Source organism: Oncorhynchus mykiss, chromosome 11 (genome assembly GCF_057628025.1).
Source record: "Oncorhynchus mykiss isolate SJ-2025 chromosome 11, ASM5762802v1, whole genome shotgun sequence".
In the NCBI taxonomy this organism is placed as follows: domain Eukaryota; kingdom Metazoa; phylum Chordata; class Actinopteri; order Salmoniformes; family Salmonidae; genus Oncorhynchus; species Oncorhynchus mykiss.
Genome location: NC_143032.1, coordinates 51,859,182 through 51,874,569, shown reverse-complemented (window position 1 = coordinate 51,874,569; position 15,388 = coordinate 51,859,182). Strand labels below are relative to the sequence as shown.

At 41.8% G+C, this 15,388-nt stretch overlaps 1 pseudogene; it reads left to right on the top strand.

Annotated features, from left to right (window-relative positions):
* Window positions 1–4,049: 4,049 nt before the first annotated feature.
* Window positions 4,050–15,388, top strand: LOC149979617 (keratin, type I cytoskeletal 18-like; annotated as a pseudogene).

Below are 15,388 nucleotides of genomic sequence, written 5' to 3'. Positions count from 1 at the left end.
ATACCCCTGCCCTCTCAGACAGAATTAGGGGAGAGTGGGGTAAGTTGAGACATTTTTCATTTTTTCATTCAGTATCACGTCAAGGGAAGTATTCTAACAAAGATATCTACATATATTTCAGGATGTGTATCCCTGGAAATAATCAGAATTCATGTAAACATACATTTTGAAAACATAGCTTTTCCAAAAAAAGTGGTCTCTTGGTATGGGGTGAGTTGAGCATAGGGACAGGGTAGGTTGAGCTGACCTCGGGTTAAGTGCGTGATGTCCTGTGACAGTAGGTCGAAGTTTAATTCATGGAACGTGGGTGTGGTGCATTGTATAATCTTAAATGTATGCCTACATTCAGACATAGATCTGTTCAATATCACTTAACCTTCCATTTCTTGACCAGTTGTCTGGGACGTTGATCCGCTGTGCCAATTCATAGTCAAGTTCTCTGCATGAGGCTATTAAGCCAGTGAAACTGGTCCACGGGATTCTTGATATGTTTTGCAAGCTCAGACTTCATATCACTGTGTGCCTATCATAGCCTCTTTCGCACAGGTATGTCAAATGCAGAGTTCCAAAATCCCACGGCAAACAACCAGAGACTGGCCAAAGTACAAGCAAAGGTTCTTTATTATAAATTCAGCTTTAACAATGTCACTACATAAAACAATATCACTATGTAAAAATGGGCTAGGATTTAGGGCTATAGGCTAACTATGAGCAAAGTCAAACACCAGCTGATTCACAGAGCGGTGGCCAATGTTGGTTTGGCTCTTTCCCAGCAAGGTTCGTTCGGCTCTACCTCCTGAGCAGGGCAGGCTGGTCACCGGCTGTCCCGCTGTCCACACGAGCCCGTTAACGTGGTAGCGTTGGTTGTAGCCTCTCGCAGCTGCATTGGGCGTGTCTCCCGTGTCTACAATTACAACATGTACTGGCTAACAACTGAAAATGAAAATGAAATACTTACACATAATATAGTTTGTATCAGTATGCTGGAAATAACCACTTTTTTTAGTAGTGCTACAGAGAGCGTTGTATGAGTTGAGCTTTTGGTAGCCTGGCTCAGTTGTCGGTGGCTGCTTGCATGGCTCTCTCTCACTCTGCACCGGGCCTGCTGGGTTGTAGCATTGGGTGTAGCCTCTCACATTTGCATCTGGGCGTGTCCCCGATGTCTGCAGTAACGGGGGACACAAAACATATAGTTAAAGCATGTACTGGCCAACAATTGGAGTCCCTCACACATTTAGAAAATAGCACCTTCCTTAGTGCTATTGATAGTGTTGTGATTTGCCTTTATCCCAAAGCAGGCGAGCAGACGCAACAAGGTGGCCATTTGTTGGCCGAGAGGTCTCTGGTCCAAATTGCGTGCCAAAGGTAAGTTCCGGTTCCTTTTAACTCTAGTTCTGGGGCGTGTTTAGATATTAGTTTGGGGAGGGAGGAGGTGATAGGGAATTGGCAACAGCTATCTCAAATCAATGTAGTCCATGTCAATTTTGGGCTTGCAATTCAATTTCACACGTTACAATGTCAGAAGTTAAGTAAAAGGCAATCGTTGTAAATAACACAGCACATGTGATTAAAAGGCACTTCTAAACAGGCATGTAATAAAATAACAAGACCTGCGGATACAAAATATAAAAAATAATGGCAGTCTCTAGCAAGAGTCGTTGTCATTTGTGACAGGTACGTATTAGTTTTATTTTTTGTAAATTTACCTCTTCGGTGTCATTAAATCAATTTCTCATATACCTTGCTGCTGCTTGAATGGACTTCTTCCCTTCTCTCACTTCCTTGGCTGCTCTCTCAAGAACCTCAAGGGGTCTAAACCTTGTTTACATGTGTATACATGGGGCATGATGATGTCTGCTCTGTACAATAAAAATGCATCTTGAGTTCATGTCAAATGTATCTATAAAGCCCTTTTTACATCAGTAGATGTCACTAAGTGCTTGTACAGAAACCCAGTCTAAAACCCCAAACCTCAATCAATGCAGAAGATGTAGAAGCATTGCGTCTAGGAAAAACTCCCAAGAAAGGCAGGCACCTAGGAAGAAACCCAGAAAGGAACCAGACTCTGAGGGGTGGCCAGTCCCCTTCTGGCTGTACCAGGTGAATATTATAAGAGCACATGGCCATTAAGGGCAAATCGTACTTCAAGATGTTCAAACGTTCATAGATGACCAGCAGGGTCAAGTAATAATCACAATGGTTGTAGAGGGTGCACCAGGTCAGCACATCAAGAGGAAATGTCAGTTGGCTTTTCATAGCCGAGCATGACACATTGCAAAAATACTATGCATTTAACATTTGTATGGGGTTTGGTGGCCATTGGCTCAACATACCCCAAGGCAAACATTTTGACTAAATTAGTCCACACAGTTACAAGGATTCACTTTCAGGCTAGGTTTAAGACCTCATATTGTAGCTCCTAGAGACCCCAACGGATGTATAGAACAATATTAAAACAATCTACTCTGGTGTAGATGGAAGTATCATGAAACCTCTTAACACAATACATTCATTTGACTTGGTGAAAAAAAAAATGTGGGACCTAACTTGCTTAACACTTTTTCCATGTGGTTTCTTCCTTCACAGACTCTATGAAATGATGACCACTTCCTACTAATTTGATCACATGATTCATTATGTTATGGTTTCCTAGAAACAAGGAGTGGGTCAACTAACCATTTGGCTCAACTTACCCCACTCTCCCCTAGAAATCAGTGTCTGATTTCTAGTTAATTACATATGATTAGGCCTACAAAGTATTTGATTTCTATATTACAGTAAATTGTTTAATTAAAATGCATCTAATTAGTCAAAATCAGTTTAGCTATTTCAGAAAAGATATTAAAATATAAATAAATATAAATAAACATAAATATATTTGCCCATAAATACAATAGACCCTTTTTTACCACTGAGTGACACTCTTTCCTTAATTAAGTCAAAAGCAACGCCTATCAACTTTGCATATTGGATATGTAAATATGTCTGTCTCCACACAGTGTCTAGGTGTTGACTGTTACTGGTGATCGTCCAGACTACAGCTGTAAGAATGTAACCAGTAACCTTAACATCATAATTATCCCAACCATTTTGTTTTCTATTGCTCGTGACTTCAGATTTTCTCATGTGGTCCATGGATGCCCCCGGGAACCACTTCAAGGTTATTCACTTCTTCCCAAATGTGACTCAAAAATAACCACTTTTTTAAAAATGGTTTAATACAGATGTTGTTCATTCTGAGAGGTTTTAGATGTCAACGGTAAGGACTACAGACAGGCACAGATAGACATTACCGAAACCAACACTTGCAATGCTGAGGTCCAGTTTGCGTGTGTTTGTAAGCCAGAGTTTAGCTCCAACCCAACCTCCAACCTCTGCCCACCTCCGGTAGCATTTCTCAGGGATTTTTCCTTTCTTTCCTTTGTCCTCCACCTCATCTCTCTCTAGCCCCTCAGCCCTCAGCCCTCAGCCCATCCTCAGGTAAAGTAGTTGTTTCATGTTTCTCTGTATTGTGCTAAGGCTCAACAGGAATCCCTGTGCAGTGAGTGTGATATTTAGTTTTATTAATATACTGTATTTATATATTTGTGTCATACTTGTTCAGTTGGTGGTGTTGTAACATTGTGATGATGAGAGGTTATGCTAGCCTCCATATTTGGTAACTGGTGATTGAGCTAAGAAAGAAGAGATGCGATTAAAAAATATTTTAGGGGACTTCAATAATGATATACAGTATGCAATCTATTGTGGCGACACTTCCAATTCCCCCCCCCCCCCCCAGGGCAGTATTTCCCAACCCGAGTCATTGGGGACCCCCAACAGTTAAGTTGTAGCCCTTGACAAACACACCTCATTCAACTCACTGAGGGCTTCATGATTAGTTGACAAGTTGAATCAGGTGTGCTTGTCCAGGGTTACAGTAAAAATGTGTACGGTTTTGGGGGTACTCAACGACCAGGTGGGGAAACACTGCTCTAGGGTGTTCCATTCCACTCTAGCAGTGGATCATTTTGATTGGTGGTGGTACACAGATATTTTGAGCCAGTCCATCGGTGACACAGCCCGGCTCACCTGAGGATTCTCATATCCTCTACTCTGGTTAGTAATGTTGGTTGTGGTTAGGTTTAAAATCAGATTTTTACGAGAGAAATTGTAGAACTTCTGGTTTTGCAGCTTGGCCAGTTAGTGACAATTGACACATCTCTACCCTCTCCACCACTCTGCCTCAGCGCAGCAGAAACACATCATGGCCTCTACTTTCTCCTGAAGCAGCTACTGTCTGCCATCGCTCCTTCTCCAGCATGTCTCTGAGAAACAGCGGTGGTGACCGAAGTCACTCCAAGGCCCCTGTCTTCCCTGTCCTCCGTCAGCACCCTGTCCCTCACCCACTCCCTCTCTGTGGGCAATGGGCTCAATGTCCTGGGCACCCTCTCCTCCCTGAATGGCATGGGTGTGGGCGCAAGCAACAACGAAACCATGCATTGCTGTCCAACTACTTGAACAAGGTGTGCTCCCTGGAGCAACCCAATGCTGAGCTAGAGTTCAAGATCAAACCACTGATGCTGGAGCGGACGCCCAAAGGTCACGATATCGAGGGCATGATGGCCCAAGCTCACGCCATTGGTGTGAAGGTCAGCGCCCACATGGCCGTGATGATAAATGTATGTAATCAGCCAGTCAGTAACTGTGCACCATTATAGCTTACAATACACACAATTATTGTTTACATTTGTGTAGACCTATTCCATAAACGTCTCATGTATGCGCCCTGCTGTGCTCCTCAACATTTTTCTTTCACAATTACATTCAATCCGTCTTCGCTTTCCTGCGATGGGACAATTACATATGTGTGCCTGTGTGCTTTAGTATCCAACTTTAAAGTAAATATGTTCCTCCCTGCTACTCCTCAGGTGAGAAAGAAGAACCTGGAAAATGCTCGCATCATGCTGGAGATTGACAATGCCAAGCTGGCCCCCGATGGATTCAGGGTCAAGTGAGTGCCAACTTAGAGGGGCTATTCTTTTGCCTCCCAGTCTGAGAAATTCACATGGGAGTGCTAAACTGCATTGCACTTTGGATAAATTAGCTCTCTGTCATGCTGAGAAAAAAAGAGCCTGTTCCCACAGCGCTCAGACAGAAAGGAGGCCATCAGTTCACACTGGCCATGATAGATAGGATCAAGGTGACATCCGTTTCAGAGGTATCTGCGGTTGGCAAGGTGAAGCACAAGTCAAAAGGCACCAGAGTACAGTCTGTGTCGAGGTCTGTAAGTATTCACAGTGTACTGATTTTATACAGTCAAATGTTGGAATGCAGCAATGTTCACAGTATGTGGCGATTTATCTGTTGACCAAGGTAGGGTTGTGTGTGTGTGTGTGTGTGTGTGTGTGTGTGTGTGTGCGCGCGCGCGTGTACCTGCCTGTGTACATATGTGAGTGTGTCTATGTCTCGGTTACCATTCATCTGAGGCCCCACTGTGCCAGTCTGTAGAGAGGGACTGTCTTGCTCTGAGGATGGCCAGGTCAGACCACGTCCAAATCATAGCTACCCTCAGAGGAGATCTGGACAGCCTGAAGGAGGACCTCTGCTTCCTCAAGAAGAATCATGATGAGGTGAGAGCTCTGCTGCACGGGTCAAAGGTCAAGTCATAACAGGTCCACCTATTACTGAGGAGTATTTACACATCAAGCTAATCACCTCAAACATTGTCAAACAGTTTTTGGTTCAGTGGAGGGTCGCTGCAGGAAACAGAGTTGGATTCTGGATTGTCCCATTGCACATGCTCTTAAATATGAATTACATCCTCAAAAAAAGGATTCATATGGTATTTCCCTAAGGCATATTTTTAACCTTAAAATTATGTTTATTATTATAGACACATCGTGCTTTTTGTAACAGAGGTATTTGTGTTTTAAATGTAAAAATATTTCAATTTAGTACAGTTTGTCTCCCCCAGGCATGTTGAATGTCACTGAAATATGATTGTGAGTAAAATGACCCTGTACTCTCTGTAGTTTCTGTCTGTAGATACCATGGTCAGACTTGTGCACTTACACACAAACACATTACGCAAGCACAGAGAGTGTGTTTAGACAGCCATGCGTGGTGTCCAGAATGTGGCCAACTACGCATGCACCTTACCATCAGGGCTGGGTTTATTTTCACTTGTAATTCCAGTTGAATTCCTGAGGTGCCTGAATTGAAATGGAGTTGACCTCAACCATGCTCTCGTGTGCCTGAAGGAAAGGGGCTCCATGAAAGCCTGTGTGACCAACGAGCAGGTGGAGGTGGATGCGGCCCAGGGCCCAGATCTTGAAGCCATAATGGCTGAGCTGCGGATCCAGTATGAGGGCATTGCTCGTAAGAACAAGGAGGACTCAGAGATCTGGTACTCGAAGAAGGTCAGTGAGAAGCCTGGCATGGTAATGATGAGGATCTCAGCTGAGCTCAGGAGCATATCACTCTTAAGACTGAGTAGAAGTATTCTACAGTAAATTGTCTGTATTTGTGTACATTGTACTGTATGTGGGTAGATGTACTCATGACTGCTTTGTGTACGCAACACTGCTGGTGCAATGGAATACTTCTTCAGTGTCAGCCTGATTGTTTACTGCATAAACACTTATGATGAATGTGTGTGTTTTGCCACTGGAGTCAGTGCAGTTGGAGGTAAAGGAGAGCTGTGAGGCGCTGCACTGTGCTCAGAGCGAGCTCAGCGAGAGATGCCGCTTCCTACAGGCTCTGGAGGGGGAACTGGACAGTCTGCGCAAGCAGGTACTGCAGCTCTCCTCCAGCTGTCCAAACGCCCCCTTCTGTCCATACACGCCCTCTTTCAGTCCAAACACATAACCTTTAGCTGTCCAGACACACACCCCTTCTGTCCAGACATACACTACTAGTCAAAAGTTTAGGAACACTTACTTATTCAAGGGTTTGTCTTTATTTTACTATTTTCTACATTGTATAATAATAGTGAAGACATCAAAACTATGGAATAACACATATTAAACTAATCAAAACATATTTATATTTGAGATTCTTCAAATTGCCACCCTTTGATGACAGCTTTCCACACTCTTGGCATTCTCTCAACCAGCTTCACCTGGAATGCTTTTCCAGCAGTCTTGTAGGAGTTCCCACATGCTGAGCACTTGTTGGCTGCTTTTGCTTCACTCTGCTTCACTATGCTCATCCCAAACCATATCAATTTGGTTGAGGTCGGGGGAGTGTGGAGGCCAGGTCATCTGATGCAGCACTCCATCACTCCCTTGGTAAAATAGCCCTTAAACAGCCTCGAGGCGTGTTTGGTCATTGTCCTGTTGAAAAACAAATGACATTCCCACTAAGCCCAAACCAGATGGGATGGCGTATCGCTGAAGAATGCTGTGGTAGCCATGCTTTTTAAGTGTGCCTCGAATTCTAAATGAATCACAGACAATGTCACCAGCGAAGCACCCCCACCCAATAACACCTCCTCCTCCATGCTTTAATGTGGGGAATACACATGCGGAGATCATCTGTTCACCCACACCGCATCTCACAAAGACACAGCGGTTGGAACCAAAAATCTCAAATTTGGACTCCAGACCAAAGGAACATTTCCACTGGTCTAATGTCCATTGCTTGTGTTTCTTGGCCCAAGCAAGTCTCTTCTTATTATTGGTGTCCTTTGGTAGTGGTTTCTTTGCAGCAATTTGACCATGAAGGCCAGATTCACGCAGTCTCCTCTGAACAGTGGATGTTGAGATGTCTGTTACTTGAACTCATTTATTTGGGCTACAATTTCTGAGGCTGGTAACTCTAATGAACTTATCCTCTGCAGCAGAGGTAACTCTGGGTCTTCTTTTCCTCTGGCAGTCCTCATGAGAGCCAGTTTCATCATAGCGCTTGATGGGTTTTACGACTGCACTTGAAGAAACTTTCAAAGTTCTTGAAATTGTCCGGATTGACTGACCTTCATGTCTTAAAGTAATAATGGACTGTCATTTATCTGTGCTTATTTGAGCTGTTCTTGCCATAATATGGACAAGGTCTTTTACCAAATAGGGCTATCTTCTGTATACCACCCTACCTTGTCACAACACAGCTGAATGGCTCAAACGAACAAATTAACTTTTAACAAGGCACACCTGTTAACTGAAATGCATTCCAGGTGACTACCTCATAAAGCTTGTTGAGAGAATGCCAATAATGTGCAAAGCTGTCATTAAGGCAAAGGGTTGCTACTTTGAATAATCTCAAATATAAAATATATTTAGATGTAACACTTTTTGGTTACTACATGATTCCATATGTGTTATTTCATAGTTTTGATGTCTTCACTATTATTCTACAATGTACAAAATAGTACAAATAAAGGGAAAACCCTGGAATGAGTAGGTGTGTCCAAACTTTTGACTGGTACTGTATATACTAGGCAGTGTCAGAGGAAGGCCTCTTCCCTTTTGTTTTTACATTGCTGCTACTCGCTGTTTATTATATATGCATAGTCACTTTACCCCTACTCACATGTACAAATTATGTACTAACTAACCCATACCCCCAAACATTTACTTGGTACCAGTACCCCCTGCATATAGCCTCTAATTTTATTGTGTTACTTTTAATGAATTTTTTTTTATTTAGTAAATATTTTGTTAACTCTATTTTTTGAACTGCATTTAAAAATACATATTTATTGAATATCCGAAACATACAATATACTTGCAGTGAAGCCGCTCAACAACTACATCATACCAGTCATCCAACAGATTCCCATTCAGAGCGACACACAGAAGCATCCAGGGTCAATGCCCTGCTCAAGGGCACGTTGACAAATCTACCACCAGGCTAAAAAATGTGAACCCAAACCCTCCAAGATCCCCCCCCATAGTTCCCCAATAGCTGTCTCTCAACCATTCGAGACCCCTCCCACAGCCCCCCCCCCCCCCCCCCCAAGAAGAAAAATAAAGAATTAATTCCATTCCCCACCCCCAAGAACCTCCCAATGCACCAACAACCAAGCGAATGAACTAAAGAGAAAAAAAGGAAAAGACAGAAGAAAACAGCAAACAACAATGCAAAAACAATAATAAAACAAAATAATACATTTAAAACAAAGGACATCAAGGACAACTAAAATCTTAACAGCAATGCCAACTGTATATGTTTGTGTGCATGTCTGTCACTACATGTATGTGTGTGTTCTAGTATATGTTAATTTGAATGAGAGTGTGTGTATATGCATGTGTACAAACACCTGCACAGCATCAGCCTCAAGAAAACCAGCGTTAGTTGGAAAACACTGCCCCTCAATGTCATTCAAACAGACTTTTTATTGTTTTATTTTGACTTTAAAAACAAATATTTTTTACTTTTATCTTAGAATGATGGTCAATCTCTCACACAGCAACTCCCCTCCCACTTGTCTCCAATTTCACATCCCAACCCTCAGCTTCCCTCAGCCCATCCCATCTATCTCTGCTGGCCACCCACTTCGGGTTTCTACGCAACACATATCTTTCACTATGCTATGATGTTTATCGTACAAATTCAATCTAACTAATCGAATAGAATCCACAGAGTTGAAGATAAATACTTTTACTAAGAGTATTAGTATATTAGCAAGTGACTGGCCCAGTCTCTCCAGATCTCCTAACAGTACTATTTCTAGGGTCAATTTTAGATCAATGCTATGCATTTTCAGCCATTCCTGAACCTGAGACCAGGTGAGACGAGCTTCGATGACTTTATGCCCCAAATATTCAACATTTTGTTGGTGGCAAGAATTCTGGCAAGAATTCTATATAATAATTTTAGCTGAAAAGCATGGAGTCTTGAATCTTGCGTTGTTTTATATACACTGCTCAAAAATAAATAACACATCCTAGATCTGAATGAATGAAATATTCTTATTAAATACTTTTTTCTTTACATAGTTGAATGTGCTGACAACAAAATCACATAAAAACTATCAATGGAAATCAAATTTATCAACCCATGGAGGTCTGGATTTGGAGTCACACTCAAAATTAAAGTGGAAAACCACACTACAGGCTGATCCAACTTTGATGTAATGTCCTTAAAACAAGTCAAAATGAGGCTCAGTAGTGTGTGTGGCCTCCACGTGCCTGTATGACCACCCTACAATGCCTGGGCATGCTCCTGATGAGGTGGCGGATGGTCTCCTGAGGGATCTCCTCCCAGACCTGACTAAAGCATCCGCCAACTCCTGGACAGTCTGTGGTGCAACGTGGCGTTGGTGGATGGAGCGAGACATGATGTCCCAGATGTGCTCAATTGATTTCAGGTCTGGGGAACGGGCGGGCCAGTCCATAGCATCAATGCCTTCCTCTTGCAGGAACTGCTGACACACTCCAGCCACATGAGGTCTAGCATTGTCTTGCATTAGGAGGAACCCAGGGCCAACCGCACCAGCATATGGTCTCACAAGGGGTCTGAGGATCTCATCTCGGTACCTAATGGCAGTCAGGCTACCTCTGGTGAGCACATGGAGGGCTGTGCGGCCCCCCAAAGAAATGCCACCCCACACCATGACTGACCCACCGCCAAATCGGTCATGCTGGAGGATGTTGCAGGCAGCAGAACTTTCTCCACGGCGTCTCCAGACTCTGTCACGTCTGTCACATGTGCTCAGTGTGAACCTGCTTTCATCTGTGAAGAGCACAGGGCGCCAGTGGCGAATTTGCCAATCTTGGTGTTCTCTGCCAAATGCCAAACGTCCTGCACAGTGTTGGGCTGTAAGCACAACCCCCACCTGTGGACGTCGGGCTGTCATTCCACCCTCATGGAGTCTGTTTCTGACTGTTTGAGCAGACACATGCACATTTGTGGCCTGCTGGAGGTCATTTTGCAGGGCTCTGGCAGTGCTCCTCCTGCTCCTCCTTGCACAAAGGCGGAGGTAGCGGTCCTGCTGCTGGGTTGTTGCCCTCCTACGGCCTCCTCCACGTCTCCTGATGTACTGGCCTGTCTCCTGGTAGTGTCTCCATGCTCTGGACACTATGCTGACAGACACAGTACACCTTCTTGCCACAGCTCGCATTGATGTGCCATCCTGGATGAGCTGCACTACCTTAGCCACTTGTGTGGGTTGTAGACTCCGTCTCATGCTACCACTAGAGTGAAAGCACCGCCAGCATTCAAAAGTGACCAAAACATCAGCCAGGAAGCTGATCACCTGCAGAACCACTCCTTTATTGGGGGTGTCTTGCTAATTGCCTATAATTTCCACCTGTTGTCTATTCCATTTGTACAACAGCATGTGAAATGTATTGTCAATCAGTGTTGCTTCCTAAGTGGACAGTTTGATTTCACAGAAGTGTGATTGACTTGGAGTTACATTGTGTTGTTTAAGTGTTCCCTTTATTTTTTTGAGCAGTGTATCAACTCATGCACCCTGTACCATGGAATCGGTACATCAAAAATCACTTACCAACTTTTTTGCAAGCTGTATGGCACAGTTGTCAATATCCTGGACCTCAAATGAAACAGGTATACTTTCCTATTTAGGCTATTTTTATTCCTGCGCCAGTTTTGATCCTTCATACTGGGCAGACAGACCAATTCCCTACCTCCTCCCGCTGCCACCTGCCTCCTCCATTTTTGGGGTAATGCTGTAATCAATTGGTTGTACTCTTGGATTGAACAAATCTTCCCGTACAGTTCTGATAACTCCATGAAGGACATAACTCTACCATTCCAATTTACAATATCATTTAAGATCAAAATACTATTTTAAAACATCTTTCCCATAAATACAGGTATTTTATCGACCAGCACATTTGGGTTCAGCCATAATATTTGTTCAATCTTTTCAGGGGGATGAAATTTAAATTGTAGCCACCTTTGCAATTCTTGTTTGAAAAAGAGAGATACTTTGAAAAAAGTTTTTAAACAATGGATGAGCTTTTGTTAGTAATCTATTTGAGAACCATTTAGGGTTCAAATAAAACTTTTGAATGAGTGAAGCTTTTAGAGAGAGGTTTAGTGCTTTTATATTTAATAATCTCAACCCAACCAATTCATATTCATTATATGTATTATTATATTCATTATATAGATATGCACTTTTTATTTTGTCTGGTTTAATGTCTCAGATAGAGCAAAATATTTTTTGCTCATATAATTTGAAAAACGAATCATCACAGTAGGCAGCGCCATAAGTAAGTGAGTAATCTGAGATATGACTAAGAAGTTAATCAGGGCAATTTATCCATAAATAGACAGGTACCTCTCATGGTTGCAGGATCTTGTCTATTTTTGAAAGTTTTCTATTGAAATTGATTGTGGAGTGCTCACAATGAATTTGTGAGCACTCCACAATTCAGGAAGAATTTTGTGCATTTTTCTCCATATTCCATCCTGTTTGCTTTATTTTTGTAATAGATTACATTAGATCGTTCTTGAATAAGTTCCTTAAGTTTTTTTTGTTTTTCCTCTAACTTATTTTGTATCTCTGTAGTATCGTTTTTATTGCTCTCTACCTGTACTATTAGTTCATGGAGTTCCCTTGTCTCTTTAGCCAGAAACTGCTTTTTTATTATTGATGAATATTGAATTGACCCCTGAAGGTACATTTAAAGGTATCCCAAACAATAAGGGGATTTGCTGAACCTATATTAAACTGGGAAAATTCAGTTATAAATTATTTTGTCTTAGTTAAAAATAAGTTGTCCTCCAGTAAACTTGGATTAAATGTCCAATATCCCCGTCCATGTGGAAAATCTATAAGAGTTATGTGAATGCCAATTAGATGATGATCCGATTGCATTCTGTCTCCTATTAAAACTTTTTTAACCTTTGATGCATGAGATAAAGAGACAAGAAAGTAGTCAAGACGACTAGCTTGATTAAGTCTCCTCCATGTATATCTCACTAGGTCAGGTTTTTTTAGTCTCCAAATATCTACTATTTCTAATGTGTTTGATTTCCTTAAGTGATGATAGTTTGTAGAGTGATTACCGTTACGGTCCATTGAGGTACATAATGATTAGAACCTTTGTTGCCTCTAAGTTCAATAAGTTGGTATAAATGTTTTCGAAGAAGTATGGATCATCCTGATTTGGACCATATAGATTAACGAGCAAAATCTCTTTTTCGTCCACTTTCATTTTCCAAAGGATCCACTTTCCAATCATTCCTGACTATTTGCACATTCAGATCGACATTTTTGTTAATTAATATCATCACACCTTTTGAGTTCCTTTGTCCATGACAGAAAATTATTTCACCACCCCATTCCTTTTTCCACACAACTTTATCTAAGGATGTAGAGTGAGTTTCCTGTAAGTATATGTTATATTCCTTTTCTTTTAGCCATGTAAAGACTGATCTTCTTTTTTATAATCTGCTAAACCATTACAATTATAACTGACTATACTTATTTCACCCCTTACAATAACTAGATATTATTCTCAGTCTAAATTGACCATAATTAGTGCTTGTCCTGCCATCAGAGATATCATGACGGTCAAAACTAGAGCTTTCAAATGTCTGATATTTAGAATTCAAGAAATAGCTTCTAGCAGTATTTGTTTTATTCCCTTGCCTGTTTGCCTGTGAGCCAATGCCACACCTGTTAGAAAATTGAGACAAGATATTATGTATGTACTAAATCTGAGTAGGGGGATGTGTATGATATTGGATGTGATTTAGTGAAAGTGTGTACGATGACTGTATAAGAGTAAAACTATAATGTTCCAAATAAATAATAACCCTTCCAATTCGCATGGTTGAGTGTCTGTGTGTAACATGTAGTGCGTATATCCTTAATATTCATGATGATAATTGTAATCCATATCGTATCACCATTAACGTTGCATCATAATTACCTTTAACATGTTTGAAAAACACATCCCAGCATTTCCATAGCAATTGACATGTCACATGATCATGAAAGAGACCTTGCATTACTCTAGAGACAAATGTATTCCGTACAATATGTTATTATTCACCAATGCCCTATTCTGATATCTCCCCCTTGCTTGTTGTAAACATATATAAACTTGTAGACAAAATACATACAAAAGATAGACAAACAATAAACACATTAAATTATAAAACAGTTCTCGACAGAGGGGGAGAGAAGAGAAAAGTGAGAGAAGAGAGTGAGATCAGGTGTGTATGTATAAGTCCATATGTGTAAGCAAGCAAGTAATTGAGTATGTGTGTGTTCATATCCACTTCATAATGTTCAGATATTATTACAGTTCCCATTCCTTTTTTTCATAACCTGAAGTCCCTGTAGAATTCAGTACAGCCATGGTGTTATGGAGCTGTCTCGGAATAGGTGTCCATCTATAAAGAGTTTGTCCATAATGATAAAGGCATGTTCGTTTATCTCCCTTGGAAATTGATAATTGAGACCGAATTTGGTCCCTTTAAGCTCCCTTCCCCTGCTTTTGATCAGCTCCTTTTGTTGGTAGTGTACAAATTTTGCGATGATCGGTTGGGGACACTTGGTCTTGTCGCTCCGAGCTCAAGTCTGTGTACTCAGTGGAAAGCCATCTTACTTACAGTCTTTGCATGAATTCTCTGATCGCGCCCTCTGGATTATTGGATGTGTCCTTAGGAATCCCAGAAAAAGAAATATTTTCACGCATGCTACGACCATGTATGTTAGTAGCGACTCCTTCATCACCCTGTTTTTCCTGAATAGACAATCCATGTTGGAATCGTGGATTGTTACCTTGGTTGTGAGTGTCTTGTTTTCTCTTTGGAGCATGAGAATTTCACTCTGGCCTAAAATTTCATTTGATTTTGATATTAACGTTTTAGGTTGAACAGGCCTCTTCTGGCTGTGTGTGCATAATATTAACATGTTAGTTTGAACAGTGGTGAGCCAGGTGTTTACTACAGTTACTTGATTGCTGTGTCAGTGCATGAGCTAGGTGTTTAACAAGCCACAACAATTTGGCAGCCCTGTCAGTGTACAACATTAGCATTCAAGTGATGAGTGGTGTAGTAGTAAGCAACTATCACATTGCTACCATTTCTGAGTATAACACTAGCGTCATAGGTTAGTGACGACTTCAACTTCTAGCTAAACACAGAAGGCTAACTTGGCTGCCGTGGCCTGTCCAGTCTGTCCCCATGCAGGAGGGTGTGTTGGAGGGGAACCTGGGAGGGAGCAGCCATAAATATGCTCTGGGGATGGACCGTCTGCAAGCCACTCTGTGTCAGCTGGAGGAGGAGCTGTCCCAGCTGTCTGGGCATGCAACGCAACAAGACCGACTATGAACAGTTGCTCCGCATTAAGCAGAACCTGGAGCTGGAGATCACCACCTACAGGCGGCTGCTGGATGGAGAGGAAGTGTGAGTCCCTTTATTTCAGCCTGGTGTCGTAGACTAGACGTAATATAGTCAAAATAAATCTGTAACACTGAAATTA